Here is a 15,606-nt window from a genome sequence, read left to right as displayed (position 1 = left end):
AAGTGGTAATTGATATTGTATATTTTAGATATATGTATGTGTATTATTATTATTATAATGACTTATATATGTTTCACCTATTAGGATAGCCGCGTGATCCTACTAGTACATTGTGGTTGTATATTGATACTACACTTGTTCTTTCTTTGTTGAGTATAGGGCATCTTCAGGAAGCTACCGATAGTCCTTATTTAGAAGACCAGTCATCGACTTGAATTCAAGGGTGAGCCAGTTCTTCCAGGATACCATGTGTTCTCTTTTTTTTTATGTCCACATCTTCGTACTTAGACTAGTACTTTAGATTTTCTTATGTTCAATTGGGTTGTACCAGTTCCTTAGACTTATGAATTGCTAGAGTTTTTGTACATTGACTTTCAGGTTCTAGGCATTATTTCCGCATTTGGTTATTAGAGTTTTTTACGGGAACTCTCTATTTTTCTTTTAGTATTCAAACCTACTTCTGTATCTTTAAATGTCTCACTTTTGATTAATTTGTTATTTCTTGGTAAGATAATTAGTATTAATGGTTCACCCACCAGAGGGTTAGTGTAGGTGTAATCATGATGGTATGGATTGTGACACCAACCCTACAAACCTAATCACAGAATCTACCCTTAAGATTGTCGTCATCCATTATCATTGAGAAGTTTGACTCAACTATGACATTGACTCAATCCTAAGAACAAAATATTTTTTATACAGTTCAACATGACTATCATTGCAAAAGAACCGAAAGCAACTTCAAAGGTACCCAAAGACAAAATCATAAACTACACTAGAAAAATAAGTTTATATACATAGATATTTTAATCCCATCCTACAACTAAAAATGCAACATCGTCCCAAGTGCGGCACATATCAAAATGAAAACAAAGTAGGACGAGTGTACTTCCCTGATCACTCTCGTCTATGTCAACATAAGCTTTGATGCCTTTTATAGACAAACTCCTCTGCATCAGAATTAGATTCACTATCCAACATGGTTCTTCTTTTGTCCTTATTAGTAAGGATATCATCCCATACAGTCTCCAGAAATGTTGGACCAAGTCCCAACATTGTTTTAGCATGCTCATTCAAGGGGTACCTAATGTCAATTTCATTCAACTTCTCTATGATGGAATATCAACACCCATTTCTATAGCACAACATTTTCAGTCTAAACATCCACGTAGTAATCATATCATCCCTCATGTAGCGCTCTGCTTTAGTGAGGGTGGGTCTATGCACATTTTCAGCCTCCTTTGTCTTCATGACATCTAAGGGTGTGGTGAACAAGGGCGCTATGTAATCCACACTTTCCTCTAGTACTCCTTCTCTCCTGCACAAACTAGTGATTAGTCTCCCAAAAACATATCTTCGACCTCTATTCACTCTGTCCTTTTGCATGTCCCATTTTATCACACATCGAGCTACCAGCGGGACGCAGACACGGAACCTAGGACCACAAGTCATACCAGCTAACCCTGATGGCACGATCATGAGAATAATAAAGATAATAAACTGAATGCACAAGCTAACAAAGAAGTTATTAACTCAATACTAAGCTGAAACTAAATATGTCTGAAAATAGCCTCTAAGCTGACTAGAAATACTGGGACAAGCCCCAGCTAAGTCTAGCAAAAACTAAAACTAAATGACTAAAAGACTGAAAAGAAACTCATGACTGTTGTCCTCGGAGAATGAGTACTCACCACTTAATCTGCTGAACTGGAGATCGAGAATCAATCTATGCGTGATCTGGATGCTGAGGGCCTGAACCTACGTCACGAGAAGATGTAGCGCACGTATGCGTCAGTACTTGAAGGTACTGAGAATGTAGGATAGAGTAAAGATGAAATAAAACATAATTGAACAAGCAAAAAATCAAGTATAATAATTTGAATGATATACTGAATGTTGAGCTAACTAGATGCAATGACCAAATTTATAACATGTTGAGACTGAATACTAATTGATCTGTAAATATGGTCAATGCAAGAGAGTCAGACTGAACCGTGGGAGCTACTAATTACCGATAATAAAACCACACGATATAAATGCAGAGTCTGATGTATATGCCCCATCGAGAGGACCTAATATACCCTGCCAGAGGTATAAAGGCATGCCGGCGTGATCACTAAACTGATGCACATGAGGGGAGTTACAACCTACTTGGCTAGTAGTTCTAGGACTAATTGGTTATGCTGAACCATAGTCCAACTCGGTATTATGATACTCCCAATTAATTATGTATTTAATTGATTATGACTGAGTTTCTGTAAATACTGGATATCTCAAAACTGAACATGCAAACTAAGAATGCAATAATTAATCTGGTAATTATGCATTTATAACTGAGGCATGTATATCTGAAGTAACTGAGATATCTCACCTAACATGTGTAATTCAAGAACTAAAGAAATACGTAGCTATAGTTCTGAAATTCATGCGATAAACTAAATAATAACATGGAAATCTGATTTGGAACATATAACTAATTAATTCATGATGAATTTCTAAATTCTACAAACCTTAGGTCTAATCATGATATGGGAATCAAGAATCTGACTGAAAACTAGGGACCCTATGGGTGAAGGGAACCCACTAGTGAAATCTCAAATACTTAGTGATGAAATCCACAGAGAAATATTTAGATTTTGGGGCATAACCTGATGGAACCTTGTTGCGTTCTTGAACTAGGAGTCATGCTTGCTTTTAATTTTCTAAGTTTTGATTTATGATTTTGACATAGGTAAGTTCTTGTTATGTTTCTTGGCTTAAACTGACTAAAACCTCAATTTAGGGTCTAAATTACGTAGCTTAGGGGTTAAATGAAATAAGAAAAGACCAAAAGACCCCTAAATTAACTGCTATTGGAGTGATCGACGTACCTGGTCTACGGACCGTGGTCCTAAATATGGTCCGTAGGTTCTGGCCATCGTCTGTGGACCAAGATTGACGGGTATGGTCCACGTACCGTTGTCCTATCTACGGTCCATCATGTTCCTTCGTCGTTTGGTTCAAAGAGTGGGTTTATGGACCATGATCAACGTACCTGGTCTACGAATCGTGGTCCAACCTACAGTATGTCCTATTTCTTCATCGTTTGGTTTAGGGAATGGGTTTATGGACTATGATCAATAGACCTAGTCCACGGATCCTGGTTCTACCTACGATCTGTAGGTCCTTGCCGTCGTGTGGGATCTTTGAGTTTTCTGTGGACCAAGATCGATGGACCTGGTCCACGGTCCGTGATCGTACCTACGGTTAGTAGGTCCTATCCGTCTTTTGTCGATAAAGATCGATGGACCTGGTCCACAAACCGTTGTCCTCACTACGGTCCATAGGTGGCCTCTATAGATGGCACCTGCACTTTTAGAAAATCTGAACTTTCATCTAGGGTACGAGTTGTTACATAATCTCCTCCTTGAGAACATTTGTTGTCAAATGAAGACTAAAATAGTTGAAATAGAGGGAGAGAGCTGCAATCCCTACTACTAAACACTGAGAACTGAAATTCTGAATGAATTGAGTTCTAAGAACATGCAAATATGCTGAAAGGGTAAGTGCAAACTTAGGGAACATGATTCTAAGATTGAATTCATGCATGAATGACTTAAATACTGAAGAGGAGATATTATCTCAAGTTGGAGTGGAATCGCAAGGAAAGAGGTGAGGATACTTGGCTGTCATGGCTGCTTCTACTTCCCAAGTAGCTCTCTCTACGGACTGATTCCTCCACAAAACCTTGACTGAAGCGACTTCTTTATTTCTCAATCTTCTAACCTGACGGTCTAGAATCTCAACTGGTACATCCTCATAACAAAGACCGTCTTTTAGCACCATACTCTCCAATAGTTAGCGCCATACTCTCTAATGGCACTATAGAGGCTTGATCACCCACACACTTCTTCAAGAGTGAGATGTGGAATATCGGATGCACTGCTGCTAATTCTGCTGGCAAATCTAACTCATATGCCATCTAGCCAACCCTTTTAAAGATATTATAAGGTCCTACATATCTAGGACTGAGTTTCCCTTGCTTGCCAAATCTCATCACTCCTTTCGTAGGTTAGACTTTCAAGAAAACCCCATCATAAACTTGGAACTCTAGTTCCCTTCTCCTTACATATGCGTAAGATTTCTGACGACTTTGGGCTTTCTTAAGTCTCTCTCTAATGAGTTGCACTTTCTCCATAGAATAAAGGACTGAATATAGCCCTATTAAAGATGCTTCACCTACTTCAAACCAACCAACGGGAGATCTACATCTACACCCATACAATGCCTCATACGGGGCCATCTGAATACTGGAACAATAGCTATTGTTATAGGTGAACTCAATAAGAGGAAGGTAATAATACCAACTACCTTTGAAATCGATCACACAATCTCTCAACATATACTCTAGGGTCTGAATGGTAGGCTCTGCCTGTCCATCTGTATGTGGATGAAATGTTGTGCTAAGATTAAATTGAGTACCAAGACCCTTCTGAAATGGCTTCCATAAATGAGAGGTAAACTGAGGACCTCTATCTGAGATGATAGACAAAGGAACCGGAACCCCATGTAACCTCACAATTTCATTAATGTAAAGCTTGGCACAGTCCTCTACCGAATCAGTAATCTTGACTGCTAAAAAGCTAGAAGACTTAGTCATCCTATCAACTATCACCCAAATGGAGTCATGTTGTCAGTGAGTACGAGGTAACCCTGTGATGAAATCCATATTGATCACATTCCACTTCCAAATAGGAATATCGATATCTTGAGTCATACCTCCCTGTTTATGATGTTCTACCTTGACTTGCTGGCAATTGGGGCACTTACTCACAAAATCTGCTATATCCCTCTTTATGTCAATAGATTTCCCGCAGATCACGATACATTTTAGTGGCACCTTGGTGAATAGAATATCTGGAGTTATGGGCTTCTGCAAGGATATGCTTTCTCAACTCACCCACATCAGGAACACACAATCTACTCTGGTAGGGAAGTACACCATCTCCCCCTTGGGAGAAAACCTCCACTCTCTGATTGTGGACTGCACCCTTAAGTTCAAGCAAGATTTGATCACTATCTTGCTTTTCCTTAACCTCCACTACTAAAGAAGATTCTTCCCCATTCTAAAATGTCACATCACTATATGATATACTCATAAGGCAAATTCCCAAGAGAGCAAGCCTGTGGACATCCTTCACTAGATCATTCATTTCTTCCTCAACATGGGCTACACCACCCATAGATAATCTGCTAAGAGCATCTAGTACTAGATTTGCCTTACTAGGATGATAATGCACACTCATATTATAATCCTTAAGGAACTCAAGCCATCTACACTGGCGAAGATTCAACTCTTTCTGGGTGAACACATATTGAAGGCTCTTATGATCAGTGAACACATCTACATGAACACCATACAAGTAATGTCTCCATATATTGAGTGCAAATACTACTGTTCGAATCTCGAGGTCATGAGTTAGATAGTTCTTCTCATCAACCTTAAGTTGTCTAGAGGCATAAGCTATAACCTTATCTTGCTACATCAACACACAACCTAGGCAAACTCTGGATGCATCACAATAGATCACATAACCATATGAACCCTCTGGTAGAGTCAAGAAAGGAGCTATAGTCAATCTAGTTTTGATTATGTGAAACTTTTCTCACAATCATCTTACCATTGAAACTTGACCATCTTCTGAGTTAACCTAGTCAATGGTGAGGCTATAGATGAAAATCCTTCCACGAACCTTCTACAATAACCCGCTAGACCTAAGAAACTTCTGATATTTGAAGCAGAGGTAGGTCTAGGGCATTGTTTCACTGCTTCTATCTTTTGTGAATCCATTTGGATCCCTTTGCTAGATACAATGTGACTAAGGAAAGCAATGGATTGCAACCAGAACTTATTTGCTAAACTTAGCGAATAACTGGAGATCCTTGAGAGTTTGTAGAACAACTCTCGAATGACTCGCATGTTCTTCCTCATTCCTAGAATAAATGAGGATATGATCAATAAAGACAATAACTAACAAGTCCAAGTACTATTTGAACACTCTTTTCATCAAATCCATGAAAGCTGCAGGAGCATTAGTTAGTCCAAATGACATAACTACAAATATATAATGACCATACCGAATTCTAAATGTTGTTTTTGGAATGTCACTATCTCTAATTCTATGTTGATGATAACCCGATCTTTGGTCTATCTTTGATAAATGGCTAGCACCCTGAAGTTGGTCAAACAAGTCATCAATCCTGCAGATGGGATACTTATTCTTGATTGTGACCTTGTTTAACTGTCTATAGTCAATGCACATTCTGAGAGAACCATCTTTCTTCTTTACGAACAACACTAGTGCACCCCATGGTGAAATACTAGGTTTAATAAATCCCTTATCTAGAAGGTCTTTCAACTGCTCTTTCAATTCCTTAGGCTTTGCTAGAGCCATTCTGTAAGGAGGAATAGAAATAGGCTGGGTATTTGGAAAGATATCAATTCCAAAGTCGGGAGGGACTCTGAGAAGATCTTTTTGAAACACTTCTAAAAACTCACAGACTACTGGAACTGACTCAAGAGTTGGGGTTTCAGAGCTAGAATCCTTCACCCGAACTAGATGATGAGATAACCCTTAAGGATCATTTTTCTGGCCCTAACGTAAGAAATAAATTGATCAATAGGCACTAAGCTACTACTCTTCCATTCTAAAATTGGTTCATCTGGAAACTGAAAACGAACAATCCTACTTCTACAATTGACTTAGGCATAACATGAATGTAGCCAATCCATGCCTAGAATGATATCAAACTCTATTATTTTTAAATCTACAAGATTTGCTGAGGTGACTTTCTGAGATACTGTGACAAAGCAATTTTTGTATGCCCGTCTAGATATAATTGGGTCACCAACAGGAGTAGAGACTGAGAAAGGTTCTGAGAGATTTTCCGGACTGATACTCAAATGGACTGCTATGTAAGGAGTTACAAAGGAAAGAAAATCCCTTGGATCTAACAATGAATACACATCAAGGTCAAAGACTCTTAACGTAACTGTAACTACATCAGGAGAACCTTCTTGATCCTGGCGAGCCTGAAGAGCATATAACCTATTCTGCACTGAGCGCCACCTGTACCATTTGAGTTAGCCTGTTGAGTCAGGCGACTTGTTGGTGCTGATGAAGTTGTAGACTGAGCTCTACCATTACCACCTCCTTCACCCTGTCTAGAAGGACAATCCCTCAAACTGTGATCAGACTAACCGCACCAAATCATACTTCTTTTCCTGTGAGACACTCGCCCGGATGGTTCTTACCACACTTAGGGCAAGTGGGGTAAGTCTTGGTTCCTGAAACACTTCCCAGAACACTTAGGACAAGTGGGGTAAGTCTTGGTTTCTGAAACACTTCTCTGAGACTTATAGCCTGGTGCTCTAACCTTCTGGTCATACCTGTTCTTGAAGGACGAAACACTAGCTGACGAAGGGGCAGGAGCTGAAAACATATGCTGACTCTCCGAGCGATTTCCACCACCCAAATTCTGCTTAGAATAGTCATAGTTCCCAGTCCTAGCCTTCTTATGCTCCTTGGAATGTTCCCTAAGCTTATCACCCTCAAATTATGGAGCATGGGTCATAAGCCTAGAGATGTTCATATCTCCTAGTAACATAGAATTTCTGACTCATTTTTCACCAAATCTGACACTCCATACAAGAACTTATTCATCTGAGCCCTAGAGTCAGCAACCATGTGAGGAGCAAACCTGAAAAGTTGGTTAAACTTGAGCCCATACTCTTGTAGTGTCATGTTTCCTGCCTCAAGTTCATGAATTCCTGAGCCTTTTCTTCTCTCAACTTTATTCAGAAAAACCTATCCAGAAAGGTCTCACTAAAGCAATCTCAATTAAAAGGAGTTGCATCTATACCCCTATTTTCCTTCCACTGAGTGTACCATATATGAGCAATATTCTTCAACTAGTATGATGCCAACTCAACCCGATCATTCCTAGTGACTTGCATTACCTCAAAGATCTTCTTGATCTCATCCAAGAAATTTTGAGGATCCTCATTAGTTTGTGATCCTAAGAACTCAGGTGGATTCATCCTAACAAAGTCATGGACCCTTGCTGCTGCTGATCCACCATTTGCATTCACCGGAGTATGAACACAATTGTTCTAGTTGATCATACTCTAATACAACATTTGTATGGAATTCCTGAACTCAACATTGAAGACTTCTTGATTTGGGACTGGAGGAGATGCGTTTGCATTTATAGCGTTAGCTCTACGAGGAGGAATGATCTGAAACGTAGAACTTTAAGTTAGAGTGGAATAAGATCATACCTTATGCACGATAAGAGTAACAAGAAAGTGAAGTTTTCCTAAAACACTTTGTAGCCTCCCTCTCATTAGATGTGGTGCAATTGACATCCATGAAAATGACTCTACTTAGTGCGACTTTTCATACATCCTAGGACTCTTGTACCTAATGCTCTGATATAAGGTTTTATCACGCCCCGAGATATCCGTGAGACGCGGACAAGGAACCTAGGACGACAAGTGATCCCAAGCTAACCCTGCTGGCATGATCATGATCATACTAAAGATAATAAACTAATAACAGAAGCTAAATCATAATTTAAACTAAAAATATGGGGAATATCGATATTCTATAACTGAGATAAATGAAGTACTTGTGAGTTTAATATAAAGAAGTTATTAACTCAATACTAGGCTGAAACTAACTATGTCTGAAAATAGCCTTTGAACTATCTAGAAATACTGGGACAAGATCCAGCTAAGTCTAGCAAAAACTGAAACTAAATGACTAAAAGACTAAAAACGAAACTCATGACTGTTGTCCTTGAAGAATGAGGACTCACCACTGAATCTTCTGAACTGGAGATCGAAAATCAATTTATGTGTGATCTGGATGTTGAGGACCTGAACCTATATCATGAGAAGATGTAGCGCACGTATGCGTCAGCACTTGAAGGTACTGAGCATGTAAGATATATTAAAGATGAAATAAAATATAACTGAATAAGCTAAAAAGCAAATATAATAATTTGAACATAATATACTGAATTCTGAGCTAACTTGATGCAATGACCAAATTTATAACATGCTGAGATTGAATACTAATTTATAACTGTTGTCGGAGTGACCGACCGACCTGGTCCATGGACCGTGGTCCTAACTATGGTCCGTAGGTTCTGGCCATCATCTGTGGAAACGAACAATTGTCCTATGTACGGTCCGTCCTGTTCTTTTGTCGCTTGGTTCAGAGAGTGGGTTTATGGACCATGATCAACAGACCTGGTCCATGGACCGTGGTTCCAACTACAATCCGTCCTTTTCCTTCGTCGTTTGATTCAGAGAATGAGTTTATGGACCATGATTGACGTACCAGGTCCATGGACCGTGGTCCTACCTACGGTCTATAGAACCTGGCCGTAGTTTGGGATCTTTGAGTTTTCTGTGGAACAAGATCGACGGACTTGGTCTACGGACTGTGGTCCTACCTATGGTCCATAGTCTTGGCCGTCGTCTGTGGACCAAGATTGACGGACCTGGTCCACGGACCGTGGTCCTCACTACGGCACATTAATGGAAAACTCCTTCATTAGAGCATAAACCAAGCACACTCAGTCTCTCGTCACCTATTTGAAATACAGACCTGGTATCAAAAAGTTCATAACAATTTTTATCCACACCCAGACTTCTCGATTCATGTGGGCATAAGGATAGGATGGATGATAACTTCAAGCCCCTTAGCTCGCTTGTATCGGGGGGGAGCTTACTTCACTTCTTTTCTTTACGTCACTTGCCAGGAGGGAAAGCCACAATGTCCATGTCGAATCCACTTAGCAATGGACTGCATGCCACACAAAGTGTGATGAATCTGTTGATATAAAGGGCTGATGTTTAAGCCAGTCGATATATTCGAAGGGGCTTCTGCAGTTCCCAATAATTGATTAATAGTTGATGGTGTAAGAGATACCTCGATGCCACGTATTGTTACAAAGTAAGAATGAGCATCAGGTTTCTAATTAGCATAGAATTCCTGAACCACGCTCAAATTGCATTCCACCCTCAAGTTTGTATTGTTGTAATTCCAATCTTAATTTCCTTAACCTTGGCTTCAGTTTTCCTGAATGGATGTTTGGGTGTTATTCTAGAACCCCCCCCCCAAACATTTAATATCATTTTAAAAAACATGATCATGTGGTGTTGTCTATTCTGGTAGTTGATGGATTAACATTCTCAACACCCCCACTCAAATGTTTCAACACCAATCTGACATATGTTCTTAACTATGCCACTTCTTGACGCATATTTTCACTCACTTGATCATAAGTGGATTGTATTTAAAAAGAGATCTTTTCATAGCTGAAGTTCTAGTATTCCATGGTTTATTATTCTTTTAAATATTTCCCAACTTATGTGTAATTATCTGAAATGTGTTAGCTTCATATAATCCTCCAGCAATAACATCTAACACTTTTTTTCATTATCATCCGCCCTCTATAAAAGTACTCCTTGAACGATTCATCATCAATACAGTGGTTTAGTAAACTTCTCCCGATAAAGCCATGAAGTTGTTGATTTTATCTCTCATCTTCAACTTTTATGACAAAGAGAAGTTTGTTTTCAAGAATACTCTATGCAACTCCGACCATGTGGTAACTCGGTTATATGAAATCTTTGATAGCAATGAATAGCATCACACATTAATTATAATGGAAACACATGTAAACCGATCACATCCACATCTAAGTCTAGCCTTCCCATACTACTCTTATAAACATTGATAAATTTACTCAAATGAGTATATGGGTCGTCAAATTACATTCTATGAAATAAACCTCTGGAAGTAAGCATTTGCGTGAGACTTCTAGTAACCACAAATGTATGTTTGGGTGGTAGTGGAGGTATAACTATAGCGCATGTTGATCCCATATCATTATGATCAACCCTGAAATTATCACGTAACATCAGGTGCTTATTGATCTTGTACTAACACAGGGTTCTTCTAATTGTTTCTCGGTACCTCCCCTACTCATGGAAGTTGAACTTCAGGGTTATCCTCCTGACCTTCTACAATTGGATCATTGTTCAGTCTTAGACTTTGTTCATGCCCGTCCATCTTTTATAGAGTTTTGGCTAGTTATAGATTATAAGGGGTTTAGGGGTTCCTTGATTCTGTGTACTTGACATATACTTCAAACAAAATTTGTAGGGAACCAAAAAAAATACAAATAGGGAAATAATTAACTAACAGTGCAAATACAAAATTAATCTAATATAGAAGTCTTATTTCCCAGCAGCGAAATCGAAATTTGATATACCCAAATTTTTACCTCCATAAATAAGTATAAACTGTTGTTGTTCAAATAAAGAATCAAACAGAAGTTAGGGTTGATCCCATGAGAAATGAGGTCTAGACTTAGGCTAATAACTGTTGATTGTACTTTCAGTTAGATTATTTTTGTAAAAGGGGGATTTTGTAACACAAAATATCAATTGATTGAATTTGGTAACAAGTAAACAATATTTTAACATTTTGTAAAATTAATCAAAGATGAAACTAGGGTACATGGGTTCCAAACAAGTACTTAACGCACTAAACTCTATAATAGTAACCCTGCGTAATGTTTAACATACAAAGTCAACACGTTATTTGTAACATTAGAAAGAGCTAAATTTTAGAAAAGCCAAATCTAAAAATTTTCAAGTTATGTTTATGTTGTGAGTTTTGGGTTAAATTCAAACGACCATTACTCTCACTATATGATGAGTTAGGTGCCCCATAAGATATCAAATGAAAGGTCTTGAGATCCTCTTTCCACTGCCACTGAGTTGCTAAATTTCGATCTCAAATGAGGGAGATACATCTGTTTTAAGTTAGCATGTTATTTAAGAAAACTTATGAAAATATGAGGGGTATCTTTATTTTTTCCTTAACCAATCAGATTAGTTTGTTTTTAGTAAGGTTTTAGGTGTCTAAACTATTTTGGTTCAATTTTACAATCCAAATTCACACTTTCTATAGAGTTCAGAAAGATAAAAAAGGAGAAAGGATGGAAAATTCAAGGCATTCATCGAAATTTCTGGCGGATCCAAGATTGTTTCGCCAAGGGTTTGATCCCTAAGAGGTATGTAAGTTCTCATAGTGTTGGGTTTGTCTACCTATACGCTAATCATGCTATCTTAATGTAATTTTTGTTCTCAAAGTTCAAGGATTGATTTCTTGAAATTCCACTCGTACTCTTGATTGTTGGGTTTTTAATGAGTTCTTGAGATACATGTTAGTGATTTGAGGGTTGTTTTGAGTAGATTATCGTGTACTTATGTTGGGTATTCGAATCTATGTGATTGGAAAAGAAACCTTTCAAATCTAGGCGAGTTAGGGTCTGAAATATGAGAAAGAAATTCATTAGGGTTTTCTAGACAAGGGATGGCACACTGCCCCACCAAAGCGCCAACAGAGAGATCCAGTAGTAAAGGAATTGGTGCCCCGCGCCACTTAGTGTGCCAGGGTCTCCTGTCCCCACCCATTTTTCGTCATTTAGCTTTTCAGAGTTCTTTCAAAGGGTACCTTTACTCAACTGTGATTCTAACTCCTCTATAATCCTAAACATCTAGAAATCATTCATAACATGAATCATAACCTTGAATTCATGATTCAAATTCAAATTAAAGTTAAGAATCAAGTCTTGAGAGTTCTTTCGAGTCTTTTGAAAAGTCTTTTGCAAACCTTTTTGAACTTGTTTTATGACCTAAACATTTGAGTTTGAGGAAGAGTAGAGTTGAGTTCAATTTCTTTAAAACGATATATATGTATTCCCAATAGTAAATGGTTTTACATTTAAGATAAGAGGAAACACTGATTTCTAAAAGAGTTCATGAGCAATTTTGATTACTATCACTTTTTAGAGAAACCTTTTGAGTAATAATCTCAAAGTTGAGGATGAGGAAATGTTTTCATTAAAACATATGCGCTAAGTTATATTTTTTGGAGTAGTATTGAGCATCAATATGGGGAGGGTTCTAACAAGTCACAACCCTCTTAAACCATGTAGCCAACGTTGGTAGAAAGGGTCATACTTTTTAGAGATAATTCTTTATTGCTTTTAAGCATAGACTAGTATTCACTTAGTTGAGGGGTTCCATACACCGGCAAGGCATAAGATAGTTCTGGCCACGTGGTCGAGACGTTGTATCATCACATAGGTCATAGTGATTGTTGTCTATTAGAGTATCTCTCAAACACAATTTATTTTGTATTTTTACATACAAACTAAGTTATATTGTATTTTTCAATACATTGAGTTGTTATCTAGTGTTTTAAAAGCTTTTATTTATAACACATTATTTATTGCTATTATATTAAAATGAGTTGAGATTGAGTTGATTTGAGGCGAGGTAAGTTGTTTGTTCGGTTCCGGTTTAAGCTTATGTCATATTTTAGATTTCCCCTCACAGGCTCGTACATTTCATGTACTGACATCATTTTTTGACCTACATATTTATGATGTATCATATAACCAGAATCAACATCCAGTGCTTTGTTGGTCTAGTTGAATTCCAGAGTTGTTTGGCGAACCTTCTTGCTTTTGAAGGATCCCTTATTTATCTTCAGCTATTTCTATTTGTTTGGATGATCGGTTGTCGTGTCCCGACATCTCTCATTGTATTAGAGCCTTCGTAGATAGATAGAGAGTAGTTCATGATTCTTTTCATTTTCAGTTGTTTATGTTGAGAATTGAGTTGCATCTTTGGCTAGTTAAATGTTTTATTTCTAAAATATTTTGAGTATTTCTTTGAGACATTGAGTGAAGTTATGCTTTTGAGTTCGTATTATTAAGAGTAAGTCTTTTGCTAAGAGTTAAGACATGTCAATTGTTCGTTTGGGGCCGACAATGGTTCTCGAGTGTCGACCACGCCCAGGGTGTAGACTTGGAAAGTAACATTAGTTTTATCCTAAGTGATTGATCATTCAAGTAGGAAATTTCACCACACAACTTAATCGGTCTACGGGTGTGTACTTTATTAACCTTACTCTTGATCCCAGATTAGCCTTTACAAGTATGGTTCAAGCTATTAGAAGGCAGATTGTCACGCCAAATCTCTGTTGTTTATTTTCTTTTCCCATTCTTTACTTCCTTGGTTTGGAAAGTAGGAATAAGGTGGGTTTTAACACTGTGCACCGTTAGAAAGCAATCAAAGCAAATCGATAAACAATACATGCATAAACACTAGTCAAGAATTACTAATTATTTAGTCTACTTTGTTAATTTCTCGTGGTTCTCACAACTCTAGTTATGGATTTAGCTACTAATTCTTTAGTTATCACAATTTATATTATGTTTGTTAAAATAACTACATGAAATTATAGTTAGAGCAATTGGAATCTGGAATCTTGAATTGATGAACAAAAGCTATATTATAAACAGATGCTTGAAGAATTAAATGGACAAAGTCTTCACAAAATAATAATTATCAAAGCCAAAAAAATAGCATCGAATCTACTAAAAAGTACTTAAGACGCATCCAAAACTCTAAGTTTAAAACATTATTAGAACCGTAAATCTGCGGTACATGATTGATCATATGGCCTTACATTTCCTCATAATCCTTCAAAATCTTGAAAATTATAATAATAAAAAAAAAGAGTTGAAGGATCCTTTCTTCGTTGATGCAAACATAATAGTATCATCCACATAAGTTAAGTGATTCAAATTCTGGCTCAATTTAGGCATTCCATAACTAACATGGTTATGATTTTAAATAGAGAATTAAGAGCATTTGATGACACTTCACTTGATAGAATGCATTGAGTTAGAGATTAAAGAGTCCCCTTGCTTTCAATTGTTGGATTTGTATGTCCGATCATATTAATAAGTTGGTCTGCAAATATCATTTCTTTAGAACCTTACTTAAATAAAGCCAGGAAATCCTATTACAAGCTTTAGCTATATCCAATTTAATCATCATATTGACTGGTTCCCCCCTCTTCCTGATATCAGTTACTACATAACTCTTATGTAGGAAACACATATTCAATGATTTTTCTCTCCTTCAAAGAATCTGACTAATTAGAATATATAGCATCAACAAAACTTTTTTCAGCATACCATGAAATGATCTCGTTGATATGTTGTTGATGCTAATAGGTCTCAAACTTGAATAGTTTTTAATAAGATTTTTACTAGATAGTAGCACCAAATTGTTATGAATTATAGATTTTGAAAGAGTTTGTCCCATAGAGATGCTGCTATATACAATCCTGAATATACCATCTTTCAAATATTTTGAATTGACAATTATTACGACTTATAGTATTTTTTTACGTAGTTCACAAATATAAAAATTTTGGATAAAAATAAACTTTTAAAAAAGTTGTTAACCAAACACTAATTGTTGTTCAAAAGTTTTTTTTTTCTTCAATTTATTGGCCAAATGCAAACTTCCTCAGTTAAAGTACTATTGGAAAAAAAAATGTATTCATAAGCCTAGCCAAACAGGCTGTTACAAATTTTTATTGATTTAATATATAATAAACATGAGGAGCTAGGGAGAGTAAAAGCCTGACAAGTGGATATGACAATTTTGAGTTCCTTTTG

General features: G+C 37.2%; 1 long non-coding RNA gene across 1 annotated transcript in view; it reads right to left on the bottom strand.

Moving 5' to 3' along the window:
• LOC138338131 (uncharacterized) overlaps positions 1-8,928 on the bottom strand; it is a 28,487-nt gene extending 19,559 nt beyond the window's left edge. The window contains exons 1-2 of the long non-coding RNA XR_011211476.1: positions 8,860-8,928; positions 1,692-1,758 (exon numbers count right to left, since the gene is read on the bottom strand). This is a non-coding gene — a long non-coding RNA (uncharacterized lncRNA). The remainder of the gene's footprint in view (positions 1-1,691; positions 1,759-8,859) is intronic.
• Between the last annotated feature and the right edge of the window lie 6,678 nt (positions 8,929-15,606).

The sequence above is a fragment of the Solanum lycopersicum genome, chromosome 9 (genome assembly GCF_036512215.1).
Source record: "Solanum lycopersicum chromosome 9, SLM_r2.1".
In the NCBI taxonomy this organism is placed as follows: Eukaryota; Viridiplantae; Streptophyta; class Magnoliopsida; order Solanales; family Solanaceae; genus Solanum; species Solanum lycopersicum.
This window is presented reverse-complemented; position numbering and strand designations above follow the sequence as displayed.